Source organism: Balaenoptera acutorostrata, chromosome 5, assembly GCF_949987535.1.
Source record: "Balaenoptera acutorostrata chromosome 5, mBalAcu1.1, whole genome shotgun sequence".
Classification (NCBI taxonomy): domain Eukaryota; kingdom Metazoa; phylum Chordata; class Mammalia; order Artiodactyla; family Balaenopteridae; genus Balaenoptera; species Balaenoptera acutorostrata.
In genome coordinates this window covers 51,045,239-51,065,607 of record NC_080068.1, presented here as the reverse complement: position 1 = coordinate 51,065,607, position 20,369 = coordinate 51,045,239, and the positions used below count along the sequence as shown (strand labels likewise).

General features: G+C 38.6%; 1 long non-coding RNA gene across 1 annotated transcript; it reads left to right on the top strand.

Annotated features, from left to right (window-relative positions):
- Positions 1-33: 33 nt before the first annotated feature.
- On the top strand, positions 34-12,956 carry LOC103015560 (uncharacterized). The gene is made up of 3 exons (XR_009008325.1): positions 34-160; positions 10,085-10,348; positions 12,728-12,956. It is a non-coding gene; the product is annotated as an uncharacterized LOC103015560 (long non-coding RNA).
- The last annotated feature ends 7,413 nt before the right edge of the window (positions 12,957-20,369 follow it).

The following is a 20,369-nucleotide window of genomic DNA, read 5'->3' as shown; positions in this document are numbered from 1 at the left end:
CAGTCTCAGCTGTACACAGCACAGCACCAGGCCTCTCCACCTCCCTCCAGCCCCACTGCCTCGTTCCCTCCTCCCTCTCCCTCTGGAGCGTCCTTCCAGCACGGGGGACCAGGAGCTCCACCGTCATCTTCAGCATATGCGCTGCCTCCTGGAGCAACAGGTACACTGCCTGCTGCTGGCGAGCTGCCTGCATCCCAAAGAACAGGTCTGCGCTTGAAAGGGACTTGGTTTGCCTCCCTCTTTTATTTTTTCGTGATCACGTGGGTGCATGGAGGGGAATTACTTCTAACTATAAACTGGGCAATGTGAGGTATTCATTTAATTGTATAACAAATTCTAAAACTATTTCTAAAAAGTGTGATTTTCCCATAGTGAACTTTAGTTGCTAAATGAGAAAAGCTTTAGAGCTTTAAAAGGGTAAGAGTATATAATCTGCCATTGAATTTAAAATAAGCGGTAAGAAATTAGTTGGCCAGATAAGTGGTGGTTGGACCTAGATTTAATTGACACTAATTTCTTCGCCAGAGTAAAACGATGCTCTGTGTTCTTCCTGGATTTTCAGTTTTTAAAATTATTTGTGCCTTAAATTCATTCATAGAGATGAAATAATACAGGGTCTTAATGAGGCAGTACAAATTTTGTAATTATGTTTGTTTGTAAAGGTGAGCAAGGATCTCGACGTGTATTGAAAGGAAAAAAGTGAAAGAATGCAACTCTGACAGAATCTCTAAGACAGCAGAAAGTATACAGTAGTGCAGGGATTCTGTCCATTAGGACAATTCTACCCTCACAAACATTTTGGAAATTTCTAGGCATTTTTGTTGTTGTTGACAGTGTAGTTCTGCCTGAAATTTTCTAATTAAAAGCATAATTTAAAATTATTTTTATAGTAAATACACATTTTATCAATTCTTTTTATCTTTCATGTTACAATTAAAACATTATATTAATTTTTTATGAGTAGGTAATATCATCTGATTTTCATGTTAGGATTGTAAAAGGGGCCTCAGAAGTACGTATTACAAAAAGAGATCAATGAATCGGGGCAAGAACCACTAACATAGTAAAGAATTCAGACTTTGGAATCAGACTTCCTGTGTTTGTATCACAGCTTCACTCCTTTCTAGTTATGTGACCTTGAATAAGTTACTTAACTTTAAGCCTCAGTTTCCTCATAATAGTAATAGTAGGTACGCATAAGCTTAGGAAGAGATTGAAAGCATTTGGGGACGGTGACGGCAAAGTTAGCCGTGATGACACCTCCCCCAGAATTAGAGCTCTGGGCCTTTTTCTTTTGTCCCTGGTTTAATGTATACTTGTTACTAAGGGTATTTGAAAATAGTTTCCCTTTCAGATTATAATTGATGGTTTTAAACGAGAGGGGCAAAACAGAAGTGAGTCTTGCTTTCTAATACTGAAGTTGTTGCTGGAAGTCCAGTATATGTTTTTCTCTTTTTATCTGCTAAGCAGTAGCTTTAATAACTGAAAACACTGGTCATATAATAGGATTTATTGAGGAAGTATTTTTTTTCTTGGAAGTCTTATGGATCCAGAATTATACACATATCTCCTTCTCTCTTCTTTGATATATAATATTAAAGTCCAAAGTACCAAAAATCATACACACAATATGTATCAGCCTTTACTGCACAAATAAAATTTGTATCATTTTCAATACAGATATTTCAATAGGTTGATATTTAGAGAGGAGTGTTCACTCAATTGTAGAGTTCAAAAAATTACCTTTTAAAACCTGGATGAGCGAAAACAGTATATATTCTGAATAGTTGGGTAATAGCTTGAGTGAAAGATGGATTCAAGTAAATCCCCACATAGGAAAGTGGTGCAGGGAAGTAGGAAAGCGAATTATCATTTATTGAACATACATTGGACATGTACCAGCACTGCTGTATATTTTCTTATTTCTCATAACCATGAGAAATAGGAATAATTATTTTTTTAAAAATTGCCATGAGGAAGCTTGAGTTTCCTAGGGTTGTGTATAATGTTTTCATGATTGCACGGTGATAGTCTCCAAGTTGAGATACAACTGAGATGCCCAGGTCTCTCAGTCTTCAGAGCCCATGTTCATTCTTCTTTACCAGATAGTCTAGTCCTGATGAAAGCAGTAGAAATAGCTATCAGTGTTGGAATTACAGAAGCATTTAGCATCACTATTTTAAGCATTTGTTGCTTCATCATCTAAGTTAAATATTTGCATGGGTATTTTTTTCCTCCTTAAGCTAAAGGGCATTTGGCCTTATAATAAAGTCTTTGCTTATGTACAAAGTAACAATATTCTAACCTGGCTGAGAAGCAGAGTAACTAATAGGAAGATGAAGCCATACATTTTGCATTACTCAGCATGCACTAAGCTAGCTGCTTTGTCACCTCTTGCATGTTAGTAGTCCCTGTATTTTAATTAACAGAGCTTTACCTTATTTTATTTTTTGATTTCCTAAAAAGTTTGCTTAGGTTATACAGATAACTGTGACTAAAAGTTTTATCTTTGTTCTAGTATGTCTTCGATTATTATATCATGGTTTTCTACGGGACTTGGAAATTCCACGTGTCCGGTGGATTCTTCTTGATAGACACTAGGATTTTCAAGCCCTGTAACTACTAGTGAACCACAAAATTATGTGCACACTGCTCAGAGAAACTCATGTTGCAATCATCAAAACATTCATTCAGTAAATTCTTAATGAGAACCTGTTCAGTCTATAATCAGAATTATTCTAGGTACAGGTAGGAAGGCAGAAAAGTACAGTACATTTCTATTTCTAGTGAACAGCACATAGCTTTGTTGTAAGTTGGAACATAAAATTTGTATTTGGGCCAAATTTTGGAAGACATTAAATGTCAGGGCAAGAAATTTATACTTCATACAGTAAGAAGAAACTTTCTAGTGGAGGAGTTTGAACTACTGAGAGGCATGGTCAAAGTGGTACTTTAGGGAGGTTAACCTGGAGGTGGTTCTGCAAAACAGATTGTGGGCAGCATGGCAGAATCAGAGGCAAGGAAAACAGGCTGTCTCCAAGTTCAAGGTATAAAATGCTAACAGCCTCAGTTAGTATAGTGCGACATGTTTCAGTGGTGGCAGCACAAAAAGCAGGAAGTTTTCCTAGCTTTACTGTGCAGGATAAGTAAGATACTGCTTGTACCCCCCCCCCACCTTTTTTTTTTTTTGTCCCTGGTTTAATGTATACTTGTTACTAAGGGAGAGCACTTTCAAATGTGAAGGCCCAAGAAGTTTACTTAGAAAAATTTTCTGATAAAATGTCAAGCTCTCATGAAGCTGTTTTTGAGTAAACAGTATTAAAAAATGGAAAATTTAATTTGGGTATATATATATATGTATATATATATAGTCTTGTGCTCCTTCACATAGAAGAGTCTTGAAGGGGCATAATAGTGAATATTTTCGTGAAACAGTTGGCTGAAAAAAAATTTTTTTTAATTTTCATAAACATTCCGTAGTCAAATTATAAGTACCTGGTTTTTAACCCTTTAAACAAAGGAAAGGAGCATGATAGCCTTCCTTATTTTTCTTTGGATAAATCTGTTTTATCTCGTGTCATTGGAAAATGACCTTAAGGATTCATTCTCTCTAAATTTAAATTTTTAATTTTGTGGTGCCTTTTAAAAAATGTGACGTGCGAGGCTAACGGCAAAGGGGGAGGTGTATGATTAACAAGGATGCTCTGTCCTCTCCGTCTCAAATTATCTTTTAGCCAAAAGTCTCCGGATCATTGGCACTAATATTTTTCTGTGAATCCACTGAGAGTATCTTAGCCAGTGCCCAGATCCTACCATTATGCAAGAACACCTTGAGAAGGTTCCCATTGAGAAGTGAGATTCAAGTAAGGATGGTAGCAACTCCACTTCTGTATGTGAGACCAAGCGCTTCTCTCTTCCTTCCCTAAAGACCATGTGGAGGACTAATCCCTACACTAAGGTGGATGAGGGTCTCCAGAATCCAGTGACATGCCATATTCAGTTTTTAAGTTAATTTTCCCTTGATTTTTATTAATTTTTTACTGTAGGATTTTGAAAGGCCTCAAATAGTATAGAGAATAAAATTAAAATTATCTGTAATTCTGCCACCCATATATAACCACTAATAATTTAGGTGTATTTATTCCCTTTGTATGCATCTATGCACACATATATGTATGTATGCATATATTAAAGTTCTTTTAATGTAGAATATACATAACATAAAATTTACCATTTTAATCATTTTTAAGTGACATCAAGTGCATTTACATTATTGTACAGTCATCACCACTAACTACAGAACTTTTTTGTCATCCCATACTGAAATGATGTAGCCATTAAAACCCCCCGTTTTCCCCAGCCCCTGGTAACCACCATTCTACTTTGTCTCTATGTATGTATTCTAGGTACCTCATATAAGTAGTCATACAGTTTTTTCTTCTTGTAACTGGCTGTTTCACTGTCTTTAAGATTCATCCATATTATAGCATGTAATCAGAATTTCGTTTTTAAAGCTGAGTGATATTCCACTCTATGTATATACCACATTTTGTTTATCCATTAACCTACACCATGGGCATTTTGGCTGTCGTGAATAACGCTGCTATGAATGTGAGTATACAAATATCTGTTCAAGTCCCTGGTTTCAGTTCTTTTGGGTATATACCCAGAAATGGAATTACTGGATCAAATAGTAATTCAGTGTTTAATTTTTTGAGGTGGTGGCCCTATTTTACATTTTCACCAGCCATGCGTAAGGGTCCAATTTCTCCACATCCGCACCAACACTTGTTTCCTGTTTTTCTGTTTTTGTTTTTAATTCTTGCCATTCTAATGGGTGTGAAGATAGTATCTTATTGTATGCATGCATTTTTAAAGAATTGAGATCATAACTCCCACATACACTCATAATTTACATCTTACTACTTTCCTTAATACTACACCATGAACCATTTTCCAATGTTCTTTAAAGTCATTGTCATGTTTAAAAAGAGAGTAAGAAAGAGATTTATGCCCATTTTTAAGGTTTTTTGAAAAGGTAAAAAAGATTATCTTCCCTTACTAGTTTTATGAGAGAATTATGTCCAAGATTAGACTGTGCTATCTTTTTTTAAACATATTGACCAAGAGTACCATTTTGCACATCCATATTGAACCCCCATAATACTGTCTCCTGTAGATATTCACGCTCTTCATTTAGTTTGCTTTACCTAGTGTTGCTATTAAAGTGTGTCTCCATAAAGTAGAGGTTAATTTAATTGTTTTTTTTTTTTTTTTTTTTTTTTTTATGGCTGTGTCGGGTCTTCGTTTCTGTGCGAGGGCTTTCTCTAGTTGCGGCAAGCGGGGGCCACTCTTCATCGCGGTGCGCGGGCCTCTCACCATCGCGGCCTCTCTTGTTGCGGAGCACAGGCTCCAGACACGCAGGCTCAGCAATTGTGGCTCACGGGCCTAGTTGCTCCGCGGCATGTGGGATCTTCCCAGACCAGGGCTCGAACCCGTGTCCCCTGCATTGGCAGGCAGATTCTTAACCACTGTGCCACCAGGGAAGCCCTAATTGTGTTTTGAAAAAGTCATATTTAAACAATTTAAAGATATAAAAGCAAAAGTATTGAGGGGTTAGAATCATAGCTAAGATAAAACTGTTAAATTGATCAGAGATTTGAACAAGGATTTTCTGGGCTGAAATAAAACATATTGCTAAATATATTGCATGGTTTGAGGTTAGGAGGGGCCAGTTAGGCATATATTTTGGTGTGAACTTTGATTATTGTACAATCGTTATTTTCAATTCAACAGGCAGCCCACCCTCAAGTTATGAGGGATAGCCAACTGGCTATATGTTCCTGTTGAAAATCTTTTTGTGTCTTATTTCATTCAGTTTTACTCATAACTTTCCATTTAATTTGATTTCATTATAACTTTGGTGTCATTCTACCAAAGGGTCATATGAAATTGTTCCACATACTGTTTTGTGCTGCTGATAGTTTGTGAAATCAGGATACCCACTCAGGCTTTAATATCCAAGGCTAAGATCACTGCCACGAGAGGTTAGAGGAAAAACTGGTCTCACCTTCTGCTCCCACGTTTCATGGGGCTAGAGAGGAGGCATGTTGTTGAGACTGCTCCCTGAAAAAAACGATCAAGGCCAGGGTACCTCCAGTACTTTTAGGTTTTTCACACCGTCGACTGCCCCCGCCCCGCCCCAATACCAAAATCCAAGGATGCTCAAGTCCTTTATATAATGTAGTGTAGTATTTGCATATAACCTACACACATATACTTTTATGTCTAGATTGCTAATAATACCCAATACAAAGTAAATGCTGTGTAAATACTTGCAGCAAATTCAAGTTTTGCTTTTGGGAACTCTTTGGATTTTTTTCCTTCCTGAATGTTTTTGATCCTCAGTTGGTTGAATCTGCAGATGTAGAACCTGGGGATGGACTGTATATTGTCCCCCTCAGCCCAGAAGCTGAAGTCTGGTGCTAGAGAGTACATCAGTAGTTTCAAGTCAGGTCTGTCCTCTGTCATAACACACACACAGTGACTCCCAGGGATTTATTAACTGTAGTGCTATGAGGTCATATCTTGCATGGGAAGTTAAATTGTAAAGTCATCATTTAAGACAAAATTAAGAAATCACTTAAGAGTCAGTTATCCGTGATCACCCCTTTCTTCAGTTAAGCCCTCACGATGAAGTTGCTTGTGGTGAGAAGCCATATTGCATGAGAAACATCTATCCTTAGCTCCATCCAGAGAAATTCCAAACTGGGGGATTAGTTCTCCCACCTCACAGTTTCTCTGGGGCATGTGCTTCTTGAGTAGAGCTCAAACTGAATTGAACTCACTAGTCAATGCTATATACTCTCGATTCCTCTCTTCCCAAGTTCAACTATCATAACTCCCACATACTTACGGGATTCCCGTAAGTTGTATGTGCATATGATGTATCCCGTAAGTTGAATTCCCGTAAGTTGTATGTACATATGATGATCTACACTGCATGCTTTTGATTGGAGACTGGGCCTGGACCAATCCTGAACATCCGACAATTTTGGAATTGCTGTATTAGTTCTCAGCCTTCTTTCCTCTTGTCCACTGCCAGAAACTTCAGTTCTTTTAAGAGAAGCAGTGATTTCTGGAAGATTTGTGCTAAACAGTCTGCAAGTCTGTATATTCTTATAGAAGAGACCATATGAGATGGTTACATATTTACTGGGCCTGTTCCCATTTATGCTCATATTCATGGTGTGACCCCAGAAATTACATTTCCTCCAGAATGCAGATCCTTGGGGGCCTCCCAAATCCAGCAGTAAAGTAGCACCTCCTTGTTAAGATCGTCTAACATGCTTATTATCTTTAACAATGTAGTGTTGAAGTCTGCACGACAATGCAGAAATCCTCCCATTTCTCTTTAAAACCCTACTACTTAAAGAGGATTTAGACCAGCAGCATTGGCATTACCTGGGAGGTGGCTGAAGCAATAGAATCTCAGGCCCTACGCTATACCTAGTGAATTAGAACCTGCATTTTTGCAAGATCTTCAACTGATTTGGATTCACAGCTTTAAAAAATACTAAAATGGACACAGTTATAATATGTTAGGAAGTGCTCTCATAAATGAATTAGCTTTGCCCACAAACTGATTACTTTCTTAATTAGATAGAAGCCATTTCATGTGACTTGATTAAAAAGTAAGTTTTATTCCTTTATAAAATTAGTTTGTTCTTTCTTGGGGTTGATGGAGGGAGGAGAAACAATTATAAAATGAGTAGAGTTTACAGTTTGCAGGGCAGAAATAGAGACACAGATGTAGAGAACAAACGTATGGACACCAAGGGGGGAAAGTGGTGGTGGGGGGGGTGGTGTGATGAACTGGGAGATTGGGATTGACATGTATACACTAATATGTATAAAATGGATAGCTAATAAGAACCTGCTGTATACAAAAATAAATAAAATTAAATTCAAAAATTCAAAAACAAAATGAGTAGCGTTTAGAATATCTTTGATGATAATACTGTTTAAGTGACTTTTACATTTTGTCTACAGAAAATCAGTCTATGCAAGACCAGGCATCTATGTTGGAAGGTGAATTAGTTACAAAATATATCTTTGGAAATCTTTGAATCACTGACTATAATTAATGAATGGATATTCACAATTATGCATGTGAACTTTAAAGCCGATAATACCCTAAATCTGATCAGTTCTTAATGGAATCAAATCTTAGAACTGACTGAATTAACATAGTGACACAAATGATCTTGAATCATAAAAGTTGTCTATTTTATATAGACTGAAAGACAAGGCTATACCAAGATTGTCTTAGATATAAGAAAGATTAGAAGGTGATGGGAGAGATTTGAATGATTAGTCTGTGTATAATGAGAACTTTAAGAATTTGTTAAGCAAATAGCAGCATGTGGTTTAATATTTTGTGATTACCTCTTGAATGTTTTGAGGCTATTTGTCGTTCTGTCTCCTAGTCACCTTGTAGAAAATTAATTCTACTTTTAAAATCAAGGCAAATGAGTGCATGCTGGTTAGGAGAAGATCTTGTTTTTAAAAAATTTCTATGACATTATGTTCTTTGGTTTGCTAAGCAATTTTGTTGTGATTTAATATCGTAGATATTAATAAAACAAGCAAAAGTAAAATACTGAAAGAATGTTTATTGAAAGAAGAATTTTTTGCTTTTACATATACACATACACAAAACTTAATAAGATGTAAAATGATTATATTTTGATTTAGTAATTATCTTATCTCTGGCATGTTTTATTCCTTTTTTCTTTAAAGATACAGGCATTCAGGGGCTTCCCTGGTGGCACAGTGGTTGAGAATCTGCCTGCTAATGCAGGGGACACGGGTTCGAGCCCTGGTCTGGGAAGATCCCACATGCCGCAGAGCAACTGGGCCCGTGAGCTACAACTACTGAGCCTGCGTGTCTGGAGCCTGTGCCCCGCAATGGGAGGGGCTGCGATAGTGAGAGGCCCGCGCACCGCGATGAAGAGTGGCCCCCGCTTGCCGCAACTAAGAGAAAGCCCTCACACGAAACGAAGACCCAACACAGCTATAAATAAATAAATAAATAAAGTAGCTATTAATTTTAAAAAAAAAGATACAGGCATTCAATAAAGATGTTTTAAAAAAAAATTTTTTAAAGATATAGGCATTAAGTACCTTAATGAGTTCTGCTACTCATATTCATTTCTCACTTTGAGATGACAGGTTTTGGGAGATTTGAGGGGGGAGGAAATTTCCTAAAGGTGACAGTAGTTTAATTTTATATTTGCTGCCAGCCTGGAAATTTTTTTGGGGGGGGGGTATTAAAAAAAAAAATCTTACCCCAGATATTTGAATGCCTTTTTCTACTTTATAGGTTGTTCTTAACGCAAAGGTGATAAAACATACTGGTGTTGCGTAGTTGGACTCTGTTTTTTTTAACAGTGTTTCTACCATGTGGATGATTTGGGTATGCTGAATTGCTCTCTGGGGAAATAGGAGATTGCCACTTTTATTCGTTTTTTGTGTGTTGAATATATCAGAAGCCTTTTTTTTTTTAGCAGACTCAGGTGATTTATTTTTTCTTTCTTAGGAGAGAATTGTTTGAAGGTTGTATACCAATATAGACATAAAAGCTTCACTATCCTTAAATTTAGTACAACTCTTTCACTTTAAAAGGAAATAATGTCAAGATATGCTGCTTTCTAAGCCAAGGCCCTGTGATTATTAGAGGTAATGAGTTTGAGAGTCCAGGGCTACATAGTGATCCCAGCAGCTCAGCTGGTAAAACTTCTGTGACAGTTATCTCAGGGTGAAAGTAAAATTTGAAGGTATTATATGATGGATACAATTTAGTTTTCTTCTTTTCAGGATTCTAAAGGAAAATGCCCTCTATTATCTGTTATAGGTTATATGGTATTTGTCTTTCTCTTTCTGACTTACTTCACTTAGTGTGATAATCTCTAGGTCCATCCATGTTGCTACAAATGGCTAACTCCCTTATTTAAAGCTGAGGAGATGTTGTCATCATACCGTTTTTTTCCTTACTCTTGGTGCCTTTTATTTCTTTTCAAAGATGCCTGAGAACTTTACGCCTCCTGTTCCCATCACATCACCGATCATGAACCCCTTGGGTGACCCCCAGTCACAGATGCTGCAGCAACAGCCTTCAGCTCCAGGACCACTATCAAGCCAAGCTTCCTTCCCGCAGCCACACCTTCCAGGTGGCCAGCCCTTCCACGGCATACAGCAACCCCTCAGTCAACCAGGCATGCCTCCGTCTTTTTCAAAGCCCAGTATTGAAGGTGCCCCTGGGGCTCCTATTGGAAATACCATGCAGGTAACAGTAAATCTGTGGAAGTGGGAGATGGCTCTATTTCGGTATGTTTTCTTAACGTTTTAACTTTTATGGTTATACCTTTATTATTACCTCAATTTGATTTCAATTTAGACAACTTAAAAATAATACCTTTTTTTTTAAGCTTGTTCATGTATGTGTATTATTTTTCAATGACGAGGCCATATACAAACTTTCTAGAAGGAGCTTATGTATTTACTAGTATATGTTAACAGTAACTTGGCAATTACAGTATTTCATTTGATCTAATCAGTAGCCACAATTTAAGATCAGTTGAATCCATATTTGCATCCAAGGTTGCTAAGCAGAAGCTGTTTCCAAAGGTTTTTTCCTTTAAAATAGAAAATAAAAATGTAATGAGTTATATATTTTCTTGTGTATGTGTAAGAGCTAATAATATAGCCATATCTTTAGATGGAGATATAAATTTGTGCTTGCTTTTCACATACAAACAGCTAGTTGGCAGGGCTCTAGATGATGAAAAATCTATCATATTTCCATATAACTGACTTAGACATACAAAGAGAAACATTTTGATCTATTCATGAAAAGTAAAGAAGTTGGGTCACAGCTCAACATAAGATGGAATCAATTCCTGCCCAAGTATAAAACTAGCTCTTCTGTCTGTTACTGTCTTTGACTCTCTGAAGTCAAACTTGTAAAGATTATATCTCTACCACAAGACTATGTTTTGCTGTTAAGAGATTTCTGCCTAAGGAACTTGTAAACATTAACCATTGCATTATAAAAACAAGTGCTTTGATGCAGCTGGGAGGACCCTCTTCTTTCCATGAGAATATATAAAATTACAGAGATGCACTGTTAATTTTTTATAATTACACGTCTGTGGTGTTTGTGAAGCCATCCACTTTTGTTTAGAGCTGGGTGCTCATGCTGTGCTCACCTGGGCCAGAACCCCAGTTACCGCTGAAAGGGAGAGCTGCACGGATGCGTGTGTTCAGCCAGGCCCTAGTGTCCAGCTTCCTCTCCACCTGGATGTCTCTGGGGCACCTCACACTTAACACATCCAGAATCTAACTCATCGTCTTCCTCCCAAACCTAGTCGTCTTTTGGTGTGTCCTGTTTCAGCTAATGGCACCATAACCCTTCCTATTTAATCCAGCCAAAAATCTGGGCATCATCTTTATATTCTTTTTCCTTTAACCTGTTTTTCAGAGCTATCCCCAAGTCTTGTTGATATTACTTTAAAATCTCTCTCAAATCCCTTCTCTACATTTCCAGTCTAGTCCATGCTACCTTCCCCTCCAGTCTTAAGCAGTGCAGGAGCCTCTAGTTGGTCTGCCAGCATCTACTTTGACCCATCTCTTATCTGGTCTTATCTCCTCATTGCTTAAAACGTTACAGCTTCCCATTGTTCTCAGGATAAAGACCAAATATTTCACATTGTCTGGAATCTCTCAGCTCACACTCCTCCTTGCTGCTCTCTCTGCTCCAGCTACAGTGACCCCCTTTCAGTCCCTTGTATCATGATCCTGCCTGTGTACACGTTCTTCTCTCTGGAATGCATTTCCTCCCCCATTTAACTGGTTAACTCCTACTTACCCTTCTGATATAACTTCCTTAAAGAGCCTTCCCCTCAGTTAAATCCCAATTATGTTGTCTGTTGGTTCCAGTGATGTTAACTTAATCACAGTTGCTATTTTACATACATTTATGACAATTTTAAACTTTCTCTTCCATCAGCCTGTAAACTCCCTGAGGGATGAGATCATTTCCGTATTGGCTCACCAATACCTAGCCAATGACTAATACATAATTGCCTAATGTTTTCTATGAATGAACTAATCAGTCAAAACTTTAAACACTTACACATTCCTTCTTTGTTTTCCCATCTGTACATTCAGTAAGATCATGGTCTCTTCTATCCTCACCTTTGGTGTAATCTTGCGGTTTGATAATAGCCCAGCTAACACCCTCCAAGAGTAAACCAAAGAATAGAAGAATGTCAGGATAAACAAAAATGAGCCAACAAGCAAAGCAAGCAGCCACTCCAACCAGCCAACTTTGTAAAAGCCTTGTTCTTTTTATTTCCTACTGGCACAGGTCTCCTTCCCATCAGTTATATAAAATAGTGATCAACGTATGTTCCATAATTAATCAAATACTTTATATCCAATCCTATTTTTGAAAATAGAAGCTGTAGAAAGAGTACCTGTATCTTCTACTGAATATCTGATTTTTATGTTTGCTTATCCCAAGTGATTTCACATGTTTATTTTTCATTTGATTTTGAATAGCCTATCTACAAGGTCGTTGGTTTCTCTTTATCACAGATTCAGGGCTTTGTGTATAGGTAACTTCTGGTCATTTCTAGTCATTTTATGGTATTATTTATTCCAGCATGTGCAGTCTTTGCCAACAGAAAAAATTACCAAGAAACCTATTCCAGATGAACACCTCATTCTAAAGACCACATCTGAGGATCTTATTCAGCGCTGCCTCTCTTCAGCCACAGATCCTGTATGTATTTTTTATTTTGCTTAATTCAAAGAATCCCTTATGGAGCGCTTCTATAATGATTGCTTAAAGTCTTACAAGATGTATTTTGAAAGTTTATGCAAAAGTAGTAAAGCTAGCACTTATATATAGTTTGCTGTACATATGCTTTTTACATATAACTTTAATCTTTAGAACAACCTCATGGTACGTAGGTTTGTCATATTTATTTACAGAGGAGGAAATTAAGGCAAAAAGCAGTTATGTAATAATTAAGGCAGAGCCAGCATTCGAACCTAGTCTGGCTCCAGAATTCATGCTTTCCACCACTATGCTGCACTGAGTCTCATTGGCAAACCTTATGCCTAGCACAAAAATACAACAGAATGGTGAAACTCAGATTTGGGGTTTCTTTCTGAGCTTACATCAAAGCTTTTAAAAGTAGATAGACAATCTTTAACTTTGCTAAGACCTTAAAAATAGTTCAGTGCTTTAGATATTGGAGTCATATTCATAGTCAAAGTAACTGATTTAACTCAGTTTATTAGAGGATGACTGTATTGGCAACAACAAAAATTCCACAAAGCCAGTTTTGTTTTAGATGAAATTTCACTTTCTGCCAACAAACATTGAATATGTTTATTTAGTCACTGGCCAGTTGTCAGCTTGAAAAGCAGCTTCTGGAATTTGTTGTTTCATCAAACACTGAGTATTAATATGTGCAGCTTTCTGCCAGTCTTTTGGAAAGCAATTCTCTGCGCTGAAAGTGTCAGGAAAGCAGAGGCAGGGGAAAGTTAACATAAACCTTAGCGCCTGGCATTGTGGGAGCGATGGAAAGACGAAGCTAGGAACAGAGAACAGGTGAGGCTGTTAAACAGGCAAGTGTACAGTGTCTCCTAGGCGGACAGGTCCTCATCATACAAAATGGAGGAATCCTAATAAAAATGTGGGAAAGCTCCAGTCTTCCTTCAGGCATGAGTTAATGTAAATAGAGGTTGGGAGGACACCTCGTACATGGCCTAGCTTAATAAATTTTTGTTGAGCTTCACCTCCTCCAGGTCACCATATCACCTTCCTTCTGGTTACCCAGGACCCCTGGGCAGAAGAGAAAGACAAACTGTTCCTGTCACTAGTTGGGGAGGAAGTTCAAATACCGCCCAGGACTCCTGCTGGTAGCTAGGTGGGATTAACTTTGAACCCTCCACAAAAGTCCATCTTAATCAATACTTGACATCATTTTTATAGTATGGCTTTATTCTTGTTTCCACTTCAGTTATGTCCAAACAGCACAACGTAATTTTGCAGCGCAGCTTAGTTTGTAAGGTTATCCTCGATGGCGTCACCTCTTCCGCACTCCTCTTCTGACACACTGACATTCCCTCCTCAAACACACCAAGCACGTGTCAGCATCAGAGGCTTTGTACCTGTGGCTCCTTCTGCCTGGAACTCTTCCCCACAGAGCTGCATAGCTCTTGCTCACTTGTTCCTGGTGTCTGCTCAGATGTCCCATTAGCCGTCAGGACTTTCTTACCACGTCATACTGCCAACACTGCTGACCCCCTTACCCCGTTAACTTTTCTTCATGGCACTCACCACCATCTGACATACAATATATTGTTTATTTAGTGTCCTTTCCCCACCCAATAGAATATGAGATCCATGAGACACAACACTGTCCCAGCATGGCGTGTAGTAGTCACTCAGTAAATATTGAAAAGCAGTATCACTTTTAAGGCTGTTGCATAATGTAGATATTAAGTTAATCACAGTATAATTTTAAACCTTTACTTTTAGGATAGTTTTCTCTCACTGTACTTACAGTACTAGGATGAGGGTAGGAGGACTCCTTAATTTAAGAACTCATTTTAACACTTCCCTCTTAATAATCTTAAGCCACCAAAAGATAATTTTCTCCTTTTTTTGGTGTTTTAAAGGCCCAGAATAAGACAGGATTAAATGTACCAAATGTGACTGAGTGTATACGTAGTACTTTTTTGAGATTCCAGAGTTCAACTGTATGTTTGCCTTCTAGCGCCCATAATGTTCATTTTATTTAATTTACAGTAACTGTTAGACCTTCCTTTCTGTAGTACACTGACCCCTTGCTGCCTCCAGGTGGCCCTTCCTGTTGCCTGTGCACACAGCTTAGATGGGCACTTACTCACCTCACGTGAGCCGCAGTCCCCGTGAAATCAGCCGGTGCTCCACTTTGCACCCTAGGAGGAAGGCTCTCACTTTCTTGCCCTCCCTGCCTTAATAGATACTGATCTCTGTTCTAATAATCTGTTCAAGTTCCTCGGTCCTAGCTTTCTCCATTTCTTTATAAAATGAAGCTGTCCAACATCATGACTGTGAGGTTTAGTGAAATGAGATAAGGCAAGCTCTTGGGATAAAAGTTATTGTTCATACATAACATACCTGTTTTTTCTCTCCTGCAGCAAACCAAGAGGAAACTAGATGATGCCAGTAGACGTTTGGAGTTTCTGTATGATAAACTTAGGGAACAGACAGTAAGTTTGTGGGGAAAAGAAGGATTTATGATAATCATTTATTCCTGGTTGCTAGTAAAATAAGTGTCTCATCAGCACTTGCATGTAATATATAGTATGCTTGGGGGCAAAATGATCGTGACAGTTCATAGAATGGGCTTTTCTCTGTCTAAATCTTACATTTCAGTCACCGGGGATAAGGGGATAGGGCAATGTGTGTGTGTGTGTGTGAGAGAGAGAGAGATTAAGAGGGAGAGAGAATTTTTAACCTTTTTTATGACAAAGAGCAGATATACAAACTGGCCTGTACTGGTCCTACAGTAACTGGCCTTCTGTTCATTTTTATATGTCCCGTGAATTAAGAAATCAGAGTGGGCAGATACTCTGTTTTCCAGAGACCAAATGTGTAATCTCTCTCATAGTCTAAGACTCTGATCCTTTTCTTTTAGAATAGCTATTACACAAAGGCAAAGCCAAAGGTAGCCACAAATTGAGCAGATCAATGTGTATAACTATGAAGATGGTCGGCAGTAAGGAGTAAATGCCCTGTGTGTTCTGTTCTCTTGTCCCTCCCAACCTCTCCATTCCTTTCTAGAATTGTTTTGTTTTATTATTGAAAGCCCTAGGAGAGAGAAAAAGAATTGGGACTTTTTCACATTTTTGCATTTTAGCATTTCTCTTCCCCATTCCATATATCAATGCCATCAGCTAAAAATAACCATTTGTCTCCTGAGAACCAAACCAGAGAAAGTTGATATAACAGTGGAAGTGGCGTGGCCCATGGACTGATCCAAAATAAAGTCTTCTCTGAAAAGTATGGACATGTATGCCAAGTAATGACATGGGGGGGAAAAAAACTAGAGGTCTTATGATTTTCAGAGATGACAGGATTATGAAAAGCAGTTAAGAACTGGCAAATTGAGTACATGATGAGGACCGTTGCCCTCCTAATGGCAGTGGACCAGAACAGAAGTGCAAGGTTTCTGTTGTCCACAAGGTTTTAGAGTAAATTGGGCCCCTACTTCGAGATGTCATGATTAAGAATCTTGAAACTCCTTCATGACATAGGAAAAATTTTAAAAGGTGTGAGACAGTTATCTAAAATAATTTAGTTATTTCAAATATTTAAGTTAACTAAAATAAAATAATAAGAAAGCTCTTAAGTGGAAAGAGACATTAACATTTCAACTTGGGGAAGGAAATCTGGCTTTTCTGTAAGAAAATACCTGGCTTATCATACATGTATAATTCGTAAATAATTCCTTACATAAATTATTTTGTCATGGTTCTATTTTATAACAAGTGTTGGTTGGTCCGAGAATCTTTCTAGAAATGCTCACCAGTTTATACATTTTAAAAATAATGTTTATTTCAAGCTCCTCTTAAATATCAGGGTTTAATGTTTATAGAGGGTCTCATGGAAAATTCTTCCTGAATTTAATTCTCTCTCTCAATTCCACCTTTATTTCAGCTTTCACCAAAAATCATCAATGGTTTACACAACATCGCAAGGAGCATTGAGACTCGAAACTACTCAGAAGGCTTGACCATCCATACACACATAGTTAGCACCAGCAACTTCAGTGAGACCTCTGCTTTCATGCCAGTTCTCAAAGTTGTTCTCACCCAGGCCAATAAGCTGGGTGTCTAAAGGATGGCTTCACTCTCAGCCACTATTGCCGTTTTTCCAAAGAAACATGTTTTAAAAAACGATAAGATGTGGACCAGTCCTCCTTAGCATGTTTCCATAGCAGCCACTCAAGAACATTTACATTGTTTCTGCAGATATACTCACCTTAGACCTGCTCAAAACCCTGGTGCTTTCTTTTGTTGTAATCTTTGATTGCCTGTGATGATTTTCCTATTCTGCAAATAATGTATTTCCTGGATTACACATAGTATGCTTTCCTGAAGTATTCTGATAAAATATGGTTTTTGAAACCTCAGGTTTACTTTTTGGAGAAGGAGCCTTTGGTTATGTGTAAAGCAGAGCTGCAACTAAATTTCTTTCATGTCCTCCCTACGTCCTCCGTGTCAATCAGATTAAAGTGTGTAATCCTATTTATGTGTATGTAGTCTTTTTTTTAAACAGCTACTCACAGTTTAGTTTAATCTCTATTTTTTGTGGCTTTGGCTTCACTTTGGTCCTGAACAAATAACTAAATCTAGAGGCTGCTACATAGATGTTAGCAAGTATTAATGAAAAGTGGGATCACTAGTTTTAAGTATCTATAGGAAAAGATTGAGCATTTTCATTCTGTAGGATGCTTAGAACTTTTTTCTATTAATGTTTTCAATATTCTGTTTGAGTTTTAAGATTGAATTGTCTCCATTTTATATTTAGAAACTTATTCATCCATTTTTTAAAAGTTACCTATTTCTCTGAGGTATTTAAGTTCAGAAAGAAAGCTTTAACTTCTGTCAGCCTCCTGAATCGACATATTTTCAGACAGTATTTTCGTCAAATGATTTTATTGTAATCTGTCTTAAGAACAGTGTGGTAAACAAAAGATAATGGTCCCCATAGAAGCTTGAGGAGAATTAGATACTAATAATTTTTGTTGTTTAAGCAATTTTACCTAAGTGAGTTGGAAAACTAGAAGATAAAAAGTGTGACTACTGTGAAGACAGGTGCTGTTTCAAGGACTAAGTGCAGTTCATCAGGCATTTTGCAGCCTAAGTGACACAGTTTGCAAGACCCTCTTAATTTCCTTTGCTGGGATTCCCTGCTCACCAAATAAAACCCCTCTTTTAAAAAGAAAAATAGGGACTTCCCTGGTGGTGCAGGGGTTAAGAATCCGCCTGCCAATGCACGGGACACAGGTTTGAGCCGTGGTCCGCGAACATCCCACAAGCTGTGGAGCAACTAAGCCTGTGCGCCCCAATTACTGAGCCTGCGCTCTAGAGCCCACGAGCTGCAACGACAACCCCCGTGCCACAACTACTGAAGCCCGAGTGCCTAGAGCCTGTGCACCGCAACAAGAAAAGCCACCGCAATGAGAAGCCTGCGTACTCCAACAAAGACTAACCCCCACTGGACTCAACTAGAGAAAGCCCACGCACACCAACGAAGACCCAATGCAGCCAAAAAAAAAAAAAAGACATTAAAAAATAAAAATAGTTTTATAACTAAAAAAGGAGAACCTTGATAACATGTATGAGCATTGGAGACTCACGAGTGGGGTGATATATCAGCTCCCTGGGAGTTTGGTGGTCTGAGTCAGTCCTACGACTCACTGAAGTGGCGACTTGACCTTCTGGACCTGACCCTCGACTGTGGTGTCAGCCCAAGACCCCATCTGAACAGCAGGCCGGCCTCTAGTAATATTTTTGATGTATTGCCCTTATAGTTAGGATTTGTGTTATGGCTGCATGATTACCTTGACGTGACAATGGCATAACTGGCAGCGTTTTACAAAAAAAACATTCCAAAAGATGAGAAACAGGAATAGGTGGCAGTGGAGCCCTGACCAACCCCAAAGATTTTACAAGTATGAGTATAAAAAAACGATTTGCCGCTGACATCTGAGCAGCTGTTACAAGTGGATGGAGGTAAGAAGACTTGAACCCAAAATAGAGTTTAGTCTTGCAGTATGAAGATAACAGGAGATTATGGGAAGAGAGCAGTTTGTTTTCCTGAAGAAAAGCGAACAAGGAAAGGGGTGCGAGGGAAACGGGTAGGTGGGGCTGGGTGTTGGCTGGGAGACATAGCAGATCCCTGGGACGTGCTTTCTCATACTTCACCTGCTCCTCTCCTCCACTCTCCACATGACCTTTTGGGCTGGATGGGATGGATGTACCTTAGGCCCCGTCTGAGAAGGTTTATGTGTGTGGGATGCACGGCTGATGGAGATGGTGGTTCATTCTAATAGTGTGGCAGCAGGAGAAAGTTGGAAACAACTGCTCTGCATCTGACTGTTGAGAGTCCAACAAGCCTATATATTCCTTTGGATTCAGAAAATTCCCATGTATGCTGGAGGACGGAAAGATGCAGTAGGATTCCTGGCAACCAGATGTACTCTATTTAACACCTGCCTGAAAGATAAAGGGAGGGATGGTGATCGGTTAACACTTTTCTGATAACCGCTTGTCTCCTGAACCAGATTTGTGTTCGCCTAAGAACGACTGCAAGGCCATCTGTTGACTGCTCAGCCATGGTGGAGACTTCATTTGGAATGGACATCTACAAATGCACACATATATATATATACGTATGCACCCCTCTTTGTCGTTCAACTGCTGCGGTGGCAGCATTCCCAAATGTCACCCCTGACAAATCTATCAGGGTGTCCATCAGATGCTGAAGAAGTCACAGGCAGGTAGCATCTCCAATTATTCAGTGAAGAAGGACTACCTATGCACAGAAGCTCTTAACTGTTTCCTCTAACAGATATATGCTCCAAATCTTTTAACCAAACTAAATTACAAAGAAAAAGTGCTCAAATTAGCTTTATAGTTCCACTTTTCCTGGCACACTGGTTTTACATACATTTCTGTAGCATCTGCTCTGCTCAGGGCTTTGGTGACCATACCATTCACTCAGGCTCAGGTTGAGTAGTGCACCTACGAGCTGACTGGGGTCAGACTGTGCCACTCCTAAATTTCCAGCTGTTTGCTTTCTCTCCCCTCTGGGAGATACGGAATGTGTGGGTTTTAGGGTGTTGGGACAGACCTTGAAAAACCTAATAAAATCAAACAAAAGGAAATAGACTTTGCTTTAACCGTGGTGCATGTTTTTTACACTCTGGTTTAATGTTTCCAGAGACCTGCTAAAGTATTTACTTAGCAAACAATGTTAGTCACCTAGAATAACTTTGTATAAACATCATTACTCAGTAATGTCTGAGATCATTTTTTTAGTGGAGCTGCACACCCTGTTGATTTTTTTTAGTCCATTTCTTTTTTTTTTTAAAGATGTATTTATTTTTGGCTGCGTTGGGTCTTCGTTGCTGCGTGTGGGCTTTCTCTAGTTGTGCCGAGCAGGGGCTGCTCTTCGTTGTGGTGCGTGGGCTTCTCATTGTGGTGGCTTCTCGTTGCAGAGCACAGGCTCTAGGCAC